At 44.4% G+C, this 14681-nt stretch overlaps 1 protein-coding gene across 4 annotated transcripts in view; it reads right to left on the minus strand.

Moving 5' to 3' along the window:
* The window catches only part of LOC106568021 (angiomotin), a 49557-nt gene extending 39315 nt beyond the window's left edge, over positions 1–10242 (minus strand). For all 4 annotated transcript variants that reach the window (XM_045693548.1, XM_045693547.1, XM_045693549.1 and 1 more), the window contains exon 1: positions 9870–10242. The gene's annotated coding sequence lies outside the window, so the exon portion shown is untranslated. The remainder of the gene's footprint in view (positions 1–9869) is intronic.
* Positions 10243–14681: the final 4439 nt, after the last annotated feature.

Here is a 14681-nt window from a genome sequence, read left to right on the forward strand (position 1 = left end):
CCGTGAAAAATACTGCCCCCTATCCATAACAAGTTAAAGGGAGTGCTCCTAACCGCAGCTTGTTACCTGTAAAAAAGACACCTGTCCACAGAAGCAATCAATCAGATTCCAAACTCTCCACCATAGCCAAGACCAAATAGCTCTCCAAGGATGTCAGGGACAAGATTGTAGACCTACACAAGGCTGGAATGGGCTACAAGACCATCGCCAAGCAGCTTGGTGAGAAGGTGACAACATTTGGTGCGATAATTCGCAAATGGAAGAAACACAAAAGAACTGTCAATATCCCTCGGCCTGGGGCTCCATGCAAGATCTCACCTCGTGGAGTTGCAATGATCATGAGAATGGTGAGGAATCAGCCCAGAACTACACAGGAGGATCTCGTCAATGATCTGAAGGCAGCTGGGACCATAGTCACCAAGAAAACAACTGGTAACACACTACGCCGTGAAGGACTGAAATCCTGCAGTGCCCGCAAGGTCCCCCTGCTCAAGAATACATATACATGCCTGTCTGAAGTTTGCCAATGAATATCTGAATGACTCAGAGGACAACTGGTTAAAGTGTTGTGGTCAGATGAGACCAAAATGGAGCTCTTTGACATCAACGCAACTCGCCGTGTTTGGAGGAGGAGGAATGCTGCCTATGACCCCAAGAACACCATCTCCACCGTCAAACATGGAGGTGGAAACATTATGCTTTGGGGGTGTTTTTCTGCTAAGGGGACAGGACAACTTCCCCGCATCAAAGGGACGATGGACGGGGCCATGTACCGGCAAATCTTGGGTGAGAACCTCCTTCCCTCAGCCAGGGCATTGAAAATGGGTCGTGGATGGGTATTCCAGCATGACAATGACCCCAAACACACGGCCAAGGCAACAAAGGAGTGGCTCAAGAAGAAGCACATTAAGGTCCTGGAGTGGCCTAGCCAGTCTCCAGACCTTAATGCCATAGAAAATCTGTGGAGGGAGCTGAAGGTTCGAGTTGCCAAACGTCAGCCTCGAAACCTTAATGACTTGGAGAAGATCTGCAAAGAGGAGTGGGACAAAATCCCTCCTGAGATGTGTGCAAACCTGGTGGCCAACTACAAGAAATGTCTGACCTCTGTGATTGCCAACAAGGCTTTGCCACCAAGTACTAAGTCATGTTTTGCAGAGGGGTCAAATACTTATTTCCCTCATTAAAATGCAAATCATTTTATAACATCTTTGACATGCGTTTTTCTGGATTTTTTGTTGTTGTTATTCTGTCTCTCACTGTTCAAATAAACCTACTATTAAAATTATAGACTGATCATTTCTTTGTAAGTGGGCAAACGTACAAAATCAGCAAGGGGATCAAATACTTTCCCCCCCCCACTGTATGTATGTATGTATGTATGTATGTTTCTTCACATATATTTAAAAAAATACTTTTCTTACCTCAACGTACTCTCCTGCAATCCGCCTCACCCAATGTGGTATGGCCCTGCAATTTTCTTTCATTTGAACTGGAACCCCCAACAGAAGCTAGCCAGCTAACTAGCTACTAGTCAGCTAGCGGTCATCAGCTAACCTTTAGCCCGGACAACTCTAGCCAGTCCGCACAGCGCATCTCAAACCAGAGCAAATCGGACTTATTTTTCTCCATATCTCCAGATTCCTACCGCAAGTTCTGAACCTTTTCACGTGGATCATCGCAGCAAGCTAGCTGCTATCAGAGTGGCCACTCCTGCCTAATGTCTCTGTCCCGAAGCAAGACCTAATTAGCTTGGAGCTATCCAGGTCTGTGCCCAAACAATGAGCTTCTACTTTTTAAAATTCACCTTCCCAGAAACAAGTCTCTCATTGTTGCTGCATGCTATAGACCACCTTCTGCCCCCAGCTGTGCCCTGGACACCATATGTGAATTGATTGCCCCCCATCTATCTTCAGAGCACGTGCTGTTAGGTGACCTAAACGGGGACATGCTTAACACCCCGGCCATCCTACAATCTAAGCTTGATGCCCTCAATCTCACACAAATTATGAATGAATCTACCAGGTACAAACCCAAATCCGTAAACACAGGCAACCTCATAGATATCATCCTAACCAACCTGCCCTCCAAATACACCTCTGCTGTCTTCAACCAGGATCTCAGCGAGCACTGCCTCATTGCCTGTGTCCGTAATGGGTCTGCGGTCAAACAACCACCCCTCATCATTGTCAAACGTTCCCTAAAGCACTTCAGTGTGCAGGCCTTTCCTAATCAACCTGGCCCGGGTATCCTGGAAGGATATTGACCTCATTCCGTCAGTAGGGGATGCCTTGTTATTCTTTAAAAGTGCTTTCGACACCATCTTAAATAAGCATACCCCATTACAAAAATCTAGAACCAGGAACAGATATAGCCCTTGGTTCCCTCCAGACCGGACTGCCCTTGACCAGCACAAAAACATCCTGTGGCGAATAGCCCCCGCGATATGTAACTTTTCAGGGAAGTTAGGAACCAATATACACAGGTAGTTAGGAAAGCAAAGGCTAGCTTTTTCAAACAGAAATGTGCATCCTGTAGCACAAATGCCAAAAAGTTCTGGGACACTAAAGTCCATGGACAATAAGAGCACCTCCTCCCAGCTGCCCACTGCACTGAGGCTAGGAAACACTGTCACCACCGATAAATCCACAATAATTGAGAATTTCAATAAGCCTTTTTCTACAACTGGCCATGCTTTCCACCTGGCTACCCCTACCCTGGTCAGCAGCCCAACATCCCCCACAGCAACTTGCCCAAGCCTACCCCATCTCTCCTTCACCCAAATAGCTGATGTTCTGAAAGAGCTGCAAAATCTGGACCCCTACAAATCAGCCAAGCTAACCAATCTGGACCCTCTCTTTCTAAAATTATCCGCCGCAATTGTCGCAACCCCTATTACCAGCCTGTTCAACCTCTCTTTCGTATCGTCTGAGATCCCCAAAGATTGGAAAGCTGTCACGATCATCCCCCTCTTCAAAGGGGGATGACCCAAACTGCAACAGACCTATATCTATCCTACCCTGCCTTTCTAAGGTCTTCGAAAGCCAAGTTAACAAATAGATCACCGACCATTTCGAATCCCACCGTACCTTCTCTGCTATGCAGTCTGGTTTCCGAGCTGGTCATGGGTGCACCTCAGCCATGCTCAAGGTCCTAAATTATATCATAATCGCCATCGATGAGACAATAATGTGCGGCTGTATTCACCGACCTGGCCAAGGCTTGACTCTGTCAATCACCACATTCTTATCGGCAGACGCCTCGCCTGGTTCACCAACTACTTCTCAGATAGAGTTCAGTGTGTCAAATCGGAGGGCCTGTTGTCCGGACCTCTGGCAGTCTCTATGGGGTGCCACAGGGTTCAATTCTTGGGCCAACTCTTTTCTCTGTATACATCAATGATGTCGCTCTTGCTGCTGGTGATTCTCTGATCCACCTCTACGCAGATGCCACCATTCTGTATATTTCTGGCCCTTCTTTGGACACTGTGTTAACTAACCTCCAGGCGAGCTTCAATGCCATACAACTCTCCTTCCGTGGCCTCCAACTGCTCTTAAAATGCAAGTAAAACTAAATGCATGCTCTTCAACCGATCTCTGCCCGCACCTGCCCGCATCACTACTCTGAACGTTTCTGACTTAGAATATGTGGACAACTACAAATATCTAGGTGTCTGGTTAGACTGTAAACTCTCCTTCCAGACTCACATTAAGCATCTCCAATCCAAAATTAAATCTAGAATCGGCTTCCTATTTCGCAACAAAGTCTCCTTCACTCATGCTGCCAAACATACCCTAGTAAAACTGACTATCCTACCGATCCTTGACTTCAGCGATGTCATTTACAAAATAGCCTCCAACACTCTACTCAGCAAATTGGATGCACTCTATCACAAAACCAACCGTTTTGTCACCAAAGCCCCATATACACTACCCACCACTGCGACCTGTATGCTCTCGTTGGCTGGCCCTCACTTCATATTCGTTGCCAAACCCACTGGCTCCAGGTCACCTATAAGTCTTTGCTAGGTAAAGCCCTGCCTTATCTCAGCTCACTGGTCACCATAGCAGCACCCACCTGTAACACGCACTCCAGCAGGTATATTTCACTGGTCACCCCCAAAGCCAATTTCTCCTTTGGACGCCTTTCCATCCAGTTCTCTGCTACCAATGACTGGAACGAACTGCAAAAGAAATCCCTGAAGCTGGAGCCTCAAATCTCCCTCACTAGCTTTAAGCACCAGCTGTCAGAGCAGCTCACAGATCACTGCACCTGTACATAGCCCATCCAACTACCTCATCCCCATACTGTTATTTATTTTGCTCCTTTGCACCCCAGTATCTCTACTTGCACACTCATCTATCACTCCAGTGTTTAACTGCTATATTGTAATTATTTCACCACTATGGCCTATTTATTGCCCTTATCCTATCTCATTTGCACACACTGTATATATAATTTTTCTATTGTGTTATTGACTGTATGTTTGTTTATTTATTCCATGTGTAACTGTGTTGTTGTTTGTGTCGCACTGCTTTGCTTTATCTTGACCAGGTCACAGTTGTAAATGAGAACTTGTTCTCAAATAGCCTACCTGGTTAAATAAAGGTGAAATAATAAAATAAATAAAACAGTAAAGAGGCGACTCCAGAATGCTGGCCTCCTAGTTGCAAAGGAAAAGCCATATCTCAGACTGGCCAATAAAAAGAAAAGATTAAGATGGGCAAAAGAACAGACACTGGACAGAGGAATTCTGCCTAGAAGGCCAGCATCCCGGACTCGCCTCTTCACTGTTGACGTTGAGACTGGTGTTTTGCAGGTACCATTTAATGAAGCTGCCAGTTGAGGACTTGTGAGGCATCTGTTTCGCAAACTAAACACGAATGTCCTCTTGCGCAGTTGTGCACCGGGGCCTCCCACTCTTTCTATTCTGGTTAGAACCAGTTTGCACTGTTCTGTGAAGGGAGTAGTACACAGCATTGTACAAGATCTTCAGTTTCTTGGCAATTTCTCACATGGAATAGCCTTCAATTCTCAGAACAAGAATAGACTGATGAGTTTCAGAAGAAATGTCTTTGTTTCTGGCTATTTTGAGCCTGTAATCGAACCCACAAATGCTGATGCTCCAGATACTCAACTAGTCTAAAGAAGGCCAGTTTTATTGCTTCTTTCAAATCAGCACAACATTTTTCAGCTGTGCTAACATAATTGCAAAAGGGTTTTCTAATGATCAATTAGCCTTTTAAAATTATAAACTTGGATTAGCTAACACAACCTGCCATTGGAACACAGGAATGATGGTTGATGGTAATGGGCCTCTGCACGTCTATGTACAGTCGTGGCCAAAAGTTTTGAGAATGACAAATATTAATTTCCACAAAGTCTGCTGCTTCAGTGTCTTTAGATATTTTTGCCAGATGTTAGTATGGAATACTGAAGTATAATTACAAGCATTTCATAAGTATCAAAGGCTTTTATTGACAATTACATGAAGTTGATGCAAGGAGTCAATATTTGCAGTGTTAACCCTTCTTTTTCAAGACCTCTGCAATCCGCCCTGGCATGCTGTCAATTAACTTCTGGGCGACATCCTGACTGATGGCAGCCCATTCTTGCATAATCAATAATTGGAGTTTATCAGAATTTGTGGGTTTTTGTTTGTCCACCCGTCTCTTGAGGATTGACCACAAGTTCTCAATGGGATTAAGGTCTGGGGAGTTTCCTGGCCATGGACCCAAAATATCGATGTTTTGTTCCCCGAGCCACTTAGTTATCACTTTTGCCTTACGGCAAGGTGCTCCATCATGCTGGAAAAGGCATCGTTTGTCACCAAACTGTTCCTGGATGGTTGGGAGAAGTTGCTCTCGGAGGATGTGTTGGTAGCATTCTTTATTCATGGCTGTATTCTTAGGTTTGATTGCGCCCACTCCCTTGGCTGAGAAGCAACCACACACGAAAGTTCTCAGGATGCTTTACTGTTGGCATGACACAGGACTGATGGTAGCACTCCCCTTGTCTTCTACGGACAAGCTTTTTTCCGGATGCCCCAAACAATCGGAAAGGGAATTCATCAGAGAAAATGACTTTACCCCAGTCCTCAGCAGTCCAATCCCTGTACCTTTTGCAGAATATCAGTCTGTCCCTGATGTTTTTCCTGGAGAGAAGTGGCTTCTTTGCTGCCCTTCTTGACACCAGGCCATCCTCCAACAGTCTTCGCCTCACTGTGCGTGCAGATGCACTCACACCTGCCTGCTGCAATTCCTGAGCAAGCTCTGTACTGGTGGTGCCCCGATCCCGCAGCTGAATCAACTTTAGGAGACGGTCCTGGCGCTTGCTGGACTTTATTGGGCACCCCGAAGCTTTCTTCACAACAATTGAACTGCTCTCCTTGAAGTTCTTGATGATCCGACAAATGGTTGATTTAGGTGCAATCTTACTGGCAGCAATATCCTTGCCTGTGAAGACCTTTTTTGTGCAAAGCAATGATGACGGCACGTGTTTCCTTCCAGGTAACCATGGTTGACAGAGGAAGAACAATGATTCCAAGCACCACCCTCCTTTTGAAGCTTCCAGTCTGTTATTCGAGCTCAATCAGCATGACAGAGTGATCTCCAGCCTTGTCCTCGTCAACACTCACACCTGTGTTAACGAGAGAATCACTGACATGGTGTCAGCTGGTCCTTTTGTGGCAGGGCTGAAATGCTATGGAAATGTTTTTGGGGAATTCAGTTCATTTGCATGGCAACGAGGGACTTTGCAATAATTGCAATTCATCTGATCACGCTTCATAACATTCTGGAGTATATGCAAATTGCCATTATACAAACTGAGGCAGCAGACTTAGTGAAAATTAATATTTGTGTCATTCTCAAAACATTTGGCCACAACTGTAGATATTCCATTAAAAATCAGCCGTTTCCAGCTACAGTGGTCAATTACAACATTAACAATGTCTACACTCTATTTGTGATCAAGTTGATGTAATTTTAAAATGGACAAAAAAAGTGCTTTTCTTTCAAAAACAAGGACATTTCTAAGTGACATCAAACTTTTGAATGGTAGTGTATATGCTGAAACAAAATGACATTTAACTATATTCTTTAGGTCAGCATTTCCAAAACTCCAATCTGGGGACCACAAGGGATGCGCATTGTTTTCTTTACTTCATTACACAGCTGATTCAAGTAATCAAAGCGTTATAACTTGAATCAGCTGTGTAGTGGTGCTAGGGCAAAACCCCCAAAAACCCACCCCTTGGGGTCCCCAGGACCGAGTTTGGGAAACACTGCTATAGGTCCTTGGCCGAGTCAGCAGTCAGAACAAACAACTCACGAAGGGCCTGAAAAAAACGAGAGCTTGACTAGTGGGGAGTTGCAGTAGGATCCAAAAGCAGCTGGTCAGTGGTAGAACAGGCCAAGGGGGGTCATGGTTCTAGATTGACTCAGAATGGACAGCTCTGTAAGAATAGAGTAACAATATTTAGTTGGGCAGCACACACCACTTGTTACACAAAACATTTGAAATAGCATATTATTAAGCTATTTGGTCAACCTTATAAACAGAGTCACTCAATAAATGGAGGCAAGAGGACCACATGCTGGAACCCAAGCCAATAGCACACGGTTTCTGTTCCTGATGACTTGTTAACTCCTTCCCTGTGTCTGAATGGATGACAGGGTGTGTCAATGTGTGGGAATCAGTGCATATATTGTTTCTGCACTTCCATGTGTCATCATTATGCAGTTTTACATATTCATAAGTTTGATTCAAGTTGTAATAGGTTTACTTTTAAATGGGTCATTTCATGCTTCAAAACATGTTAACAAAAATTATCAGATTACATTGAACCATCATAATGGCCTTTGCATTGTTACACAATTAAACCCTCAAGTTATTATTGTCAGGTTAATCATTTTTACTGATAATAGTCTTTACAGTATGAGTAGAATAACTTTGCCTTTTATTCAACTGGTAACATTGCCCAGCCCCTCAACAGTGCAACACAATACAGAGAGGGATTGAACTGACCATAATCAGACACGGAATGCATATTAATAAATGTAGGTAAGGATGAACAACAAATTATTTGGCTAGCTTGCAAGCAAGCTTACATGGAGCAAAGAAAATAGCTAGCTGAATTTCCAACGTTTTTTAATCAGAGTTACAATTTCTTAACTCCACACCAGTTGCGAAAGAGTGATTAGTCCTGCCAAAGAATCAATTGCCCTGTTTAGTCCCTGAAAAGAAAATAGATTGAAAAAGATAATTTGCAACATCTCATTAGCTTGCTAGCCAGATCGCCAATTCAGGACTTCAAAACTGAGCAGTTCTTTAAAATTGACACATTCCTGAATTAACAACTAATTAGTAAGTTCAACTTTGGTTGTTTGTCTAAACAGCTGATAAGATCGAAGTGTGCAACTGCAGTCCGCAATTCAGGGCGTGTCCGAAAGCTGCAGGCAAAGGACACTGTCTACCGGTCGCCACCGTCTTCCGGGTGCTAGCTTGCGAGTTAGTGACACTATGTGCTAGCTTGATAGTTAGCTAGCACACTGGGGCGAAGGACACTGTTTACCGTTCATCCCTGCCTCCCGCTAGCACAGCAGGTGGGAGGCTGGGGCAACACAGTGTGCCGCCCCCACCTCCCCTGTAGCGGAGTCCTCCTTAGGACTAGCTGGCTAAGCTAGAACAGTGTCCTTCACTCCCGCCTGCCCTCGCCGTCGTTAACAGAACTGTGGGAAAACAGTGCCCGACTGGCGGGGGCGAAGTACATGGTCTACCAGTGTACGGCTATTCCCCCACCCCTTCTGTGGGGTTTATCGGCGGCTGGCATCCAACATTATTCTGCATTACCGCCACCTACTGTACTGGAGCACCCCCACCTGTCCTAAAAACATTTACCAAGTATAAAGAGGGGTTCCTGCAGATGCAGGAATGCTAATAATGCAGGAATGCCCCGATTTGTGGGCCGCGATTGCACCCTTCTCTCGACTTACCTGATAGCTATCAGTAACGTTAGTGTCCAAAGCACACACTCGGCGTTGCATGTCCCAATGGTTGAATTTAACATTCATATGAAAGTCAGTTTCTAAACATTAACATAATTTGTTTAGTAAATAAACGTTATACTCACATTTCATGAAGTAATGTTCTCTTCTAGCTAGAAAGGTTCTCCTAAGGACACAGACGTGATCTGATGTCCCCACTCCGCGCATCAAGTAACAAAGATTATCCCAATTATTGGAGATAGCCGACTCATGTGAAGTAACATTTGTGGATTGTAATATATCGACATGCAGAAGAAAAAAAATCTCAATTCTGTAAACAGAATACAGATCCACAAGCACCTTTTGAATGCGCAAATGAGCATTCCACAGTTGTAAATGTTAGGGATTTCTGAACATTGGCTCACAAATTGTTCTACATTTGTTGAAATTGCAACTTTATCTGTTAGACATGTTGAACATATTTACAGATTATAGATTTATGGTTTAATTTAGGTAATATTTTTACGGATTATGGTTTTTACGAAATTGTAATACATTCACAGATCATGGTTTTATTTTGAGTTGTAGAATTAAGAAAAACAAATCTGACTCATACACAAGCAATGGAGCCAGAAAGAGGAAACACGGCCAACCCTTTCAGTGCCAGTACATAGGTGAGTCCAAACATGAGCATCATTGAACACTGTTCCACTGTAATATCACTGTTATGCCACCGAAGTGTCTACAAACGTATCTTGGACTACTGTTTTGTTCTCTTTCATAAACTACACAAACCTACTTCTGGTAGAGTGACCAACCAATAGCATATATCATACACTTTTACAAGTTATGGCAAACAATATTCCGTTATGTAGTCGTGTTTACCTTTCAATTAAACTTCACGTAGAAACAACTGCTACTCCGTTGTCGACGTCCCTGCTCGGGTATTTCCATAGATTTGATACAGATCGGATACCGTGCAAAATTCCTCAAACAATTCTATAAATTCTGATATGACTAATCCATGTTACTTCACGAGTTTCCTTCGAATAGCAGGCTGTTTGCTCTTTTTCACATAATAAAGCGTATGCTTCTGTTCCCATTTCATATTTAATCTGCTGAAAAAGTTGAGGAATCTTTTTTCCACTTGACTGCGCTATGAAGGGAATGCATAAAAGAACGGCCCCGAACCGCAAAGTCGCGGTAGCAGTGTATGCATCTGAGAGCCGACAAGCGCAACCCCCAACCCCTTCCTACCAAAGAAGTCAAAAGTTTTCAGGAAGAAAATCCCTCCTTCTCCAGTCTGCTATAGGAAGTAAGCCAATTTTGCTGGCGTTTCGGTTGGCTTTTGGAACCGTCACTCAGGCAAAAAATAAAAATAAAGAAAAAAATTACAAAAGCCTTTTGTATGTTAGGAGATCAACTCCTTGGACCTGTCCAAAGCACCTACACGATCGAACTTGGTAAACCTTATCGATATGAAAATGGTTACAACAGTAAAATAATTATCCGTAAATTTATCTAGGCTATATGAGCAGTTTACCGACTTTACAAACGCACATAGACCTGTCCTGGTAGTATTGTTCTGGTATTATTGTTCTCTGTCTTTTATGAACTCCTGGGTAGGCCTATATATTCGTATGGCTACAGTTCATGCAAATAGTCTACTGGGAGAGGAAAGTGAATTGCACCATGGAATCCCAATTTGATTCAAACTGTTTTAATAGAGAGTTGACTCCTGGGTCCTGATAAGTGCACTTCGGGAAAAATGCAAACTCCTTTTTAATACAATACAGCTTTTTAGTCACAATTCAATTATTGCCCCTGATGACTGACTGCATGTTCCTGTCACACCAGACCAAATTAATTGCAGTTACCAACACTCAACTGTAGCCTAGGTTATTAATATGCATAGCCTAAATTACTTAAAATCAAGCGTTTCAATAATGTTAATAAAATGTTCAGTCAAGTGTGTATTATCTGGGAAGCGGTCTATGATGCATCATCACCTTTGTGTACACTACCGGTGAACCGAGGAAGAACACATGATTAGACAGAAACATGGAGGAATGTGCACATCCAAGACAAATTAACTGCAAAAACATCACTGACAAGACTCATTACATCATTCAACAAAGGACATAACACACCTCAATCATCATGTGATAAGTAGGCCAAGGTAGTGTTTTTTTCCCCCCATTGAAAAATATTCTCCTACCCACAATAGTATGAATGTTTTGTCAAAAATCCCACTCACTGAATTTCGATGGTTTCCTATTCAAGCTCACCAAAGGATGGCAGACCTTTACTATTCCTTGTGTGCTTTCAATATGAATAATACATAATTAAAACCTCAATGTTTTTGGGGGGTGATATGTCTGAAAAGATAGAATGTAGGCTATAACTTAACTCACCTAACACTGAATCAGTGATTTCCAAGAGATCCACGCCAGTTATTGCATTTTCTGTGAGAGAAAAAAGAAATGTCTATCAATGTGTCACAAATTGTTTGAGGACAATGCTGAACACAGCACTGTGTGATCTCCTGTAGACTACATTATTGCCAAAATGTAAGCTAGAGAGCAGGGATGATATGGCCAGGACTGGGCCTTCTGCCGCCCTCAGTCAAACAAGACAATTTGCTGCCCCCTGCAAAAATTGAATAGTCCCGTAAGCAACGGTCATTAAAACACTAACAGCTTACAGACGGTAGGCAATTAAGGTCACAGTTATGAAAACTTAGGACACTAAAGATGACTTTCTACTGACTCCAAAAAACACCAAAAGTAAGATTCCCAGGGTCCCTGCTCATCTGCGTGAGCGTGCCTTAGGCATGCTGCAAGGAGGCATGAGAAATGCAGATGTGGTCAGGGCAATAAATTGCAATGTCCGTACTGTGAGACACCTAAGACAGCGCTACAGGGAGACAGGACAGACAGCTGATCGTCCTCGCAGTGGCAGACCACGTGTAACAACACCTGCACAGGATCGGTACATCCAAACATCACACCTGCGGGACAGGTACAGGATGGCAACAACTGCCCGAGTTACACCAGGAACGCACAATACCTCCATCAGTGCTCAGACTGTCTGCAATAGGCTGAGAGAGGCTGGACTGAGGGCTTGTAGGCCTGTTGTAAGGCAGGTCCTTACCAGACATCACCGGCAACAACGTCGCCTATGGGCACAAACCCACCGTCGCTGTACCAGACAAGACTGGCAAAAAGTGCTCTTCACTGACAAGTCGCGGTTTCGTCTCGCCAGGGGTGATGGTCGGATTCGCATTTATCGTTGAAGGAATGAGCGTTACACCGAGGCCTGTAATCTGGAGCTGGATCGATTTGCAGGTGGAGGGTCCGTCATGGTGTGGGGCGGTGTATCACAGCATCGTCGGACTGAGCTTGTTGTCATTGCAGGCAATCTCAACGCTGTGCGTTACAGGGAACATATCCTCCTCCCTCATGTGGTACCCTTCCTGCAGGCTCATCCTGACATGACCCTCCAGCATGACAATGCCACCAGCCATACTGCTCGTTCTGTGCGTGATTTCCTTCAAGACAGGAATGTCAGTGTTCTGCCATGGCCAGTGAAGAGCCCGGATCTCAATCCCATTGAGCACGTCTGGGACCTGTTGGATCGGAGGGTGAGGGCTAGGGCCATTCCCCCAAGAAATGTCCAGGAACTTGCAGGTGCCTTGGTGGAAGAGTGGGGTAACATCTCACAGCAAGAACTGGCAAATCTGGTGCAGTCCATGAGGAGGAGATGCACTGCGGTACTTAATGCAGCTGGTGGCTACCCCAGATACTGACTTATTTTTGATCCCCCTTTGTTCAGGGACACATTATTCCATTACTGGTAGTCACATGTCTGTGGAACTTGTTCAGTTATTGTCTCAGTTGTTGAATCTTATGTTCATACATATATTTAAACATGTTAAGTTTGCTGAAAATAAATGCAGTTGACTGAGAGGACGTTTCTTTTTTTGCTGAGTTTATTTTCCGAACGTTGAAATCGGTTTCCTTTTCGGTTCTGAATGAAAGTTGAAAATATGTAATTTATAGACATCCGTTTGGACTATATCAAGGCCGGTCCAGACCGGACCAAACATAGATGTCGCTAATCACATAAATCCTCCCAAAAACAATGCCAATTTCGCATAACCAGTGGCATATGGGCTTTTTAGCGCTGATGCCACCCTGTGATAAGCAATGCCCACTTTTTTTTTTTTTTAACCCCTTTTTCTCCCCAATTTTGTGGTATCAAATTGGTAGTTACAGTCTTGTCCCATCATGGCAACTCCTTTACGGACTCGGGAGTGGTGAAGATCGAGAGCCGTGCATCCTCCGAAACACAATCCAACCAAGCCGGACTGCTTCTTGACACAATGCCCATTTAACCCGGAAGCCAGTCGCACCAATGTGTCAGAGGAAACACTGTACACCTGGCAACTGTGTCAGTGTGCACTGCGCCCGGCCCGCCACAGGAGTCGCTAGTGCGCGATGGGACAAGGATATCCCTGCCGGCCAAACCATCCCCTAACCCGGACAACGCTGGACCAATTGTGCGCCGCCCCATGGGTCTCACAGTCTTGGCCCGGCTGGACTCGAACCCAGAATCTCTAGTGGCACAGCGATGCAGTGCCTTAGACCACTGCACCTCTCAGGAGGCGAGCAGCGCCCACTTCGTCAAAGGCAGGGGCGCAACATATTTTGCTTGTCCATTCCCAGCGCGCCTCTCCATGGTGCTGTTGGAGACGCGCATCGCTGTGGCTCTCATCCAACGTTCCGTATAAATTTCCAACATAAATCCTGTAGCAGATATAGCTCACAGTGCATTCGGAAAGTATTCAGACCACTTGACTTTTCCCACATTGTTATATTGCAGCCTTATTCTAAAATATATAGATTAAATTGTTTTTCCCCCCCTCAGCAATCTACACACAATACCCCATAATGACAAAGCAAAAACAGGTTTGACATTTTCGCAAATGTATTTAAAAATAAAAAAAGGGAAATCACATTTACATAAGTATTCAGACCTTTTACTCAGTACTTTGTTGAAGCCCCTTTGGCAGTGATTACAGCATCAAGTATTTTTGGGTATGACGCTACAAGCTTGGCATACCTGTATTTTGGGAGATTCTCCCATTCTCTGCACATCCAAGACATGTTCGATTGGGTTCAAGTCCGGGCTCTGGCTGGGCCATCCAAGGACATTGAGACTTGTCCCGAAGCCACTCCTACATTGTCCTGTTGGAAGGTGAACCTTCACCCCAGTCTGAGGTCCAGAGTGCTCGGGAGCAGGTTTTCATCAAGGATCTCTCTGTACTTTGCTCTGTTCATCTTTCCCCTCGATCCTGACTAGTCTCACAGTCCCTACAGCTGAAAAAAATCCCCATAGCATGATGCTGTGACCACTATGCTTCACCGTAGGGATGGTATTGGCCAGGTGATGAGCGGTGACTTGTTTCCTCCAGATGTGACGCTTGATATTCAGGCCAAAGAGCTAAATTTTGATTTCATCAGATGAGAGAATCTTGTTTCTCATGGGCTGAAAGTCCTTTAGGTGGCTTTTGACAAACTCCAAGTGGACTGTCATGTGCCTTTTACTGAGGAGTGGCTTCCATCTGGCCACTCTACCATAAAGGCCTTCCCCCCCCCACCCCCCTTTATTTAACCAGGTAGGCTAGTTGAGAAC

This window comes from Salmo salar, chromosome ssa13 (genome assembly GCF_905237065.1).
Source record: "Salmo salar chromosome ssa13, Ssal_v3.1, whole genome shotgun sequence".
NCBI lineage: Eukaryota > Metazoa > Chordata > Actinopteri > Salmoniformes > Salmonidae > Salmo > Salmo salar.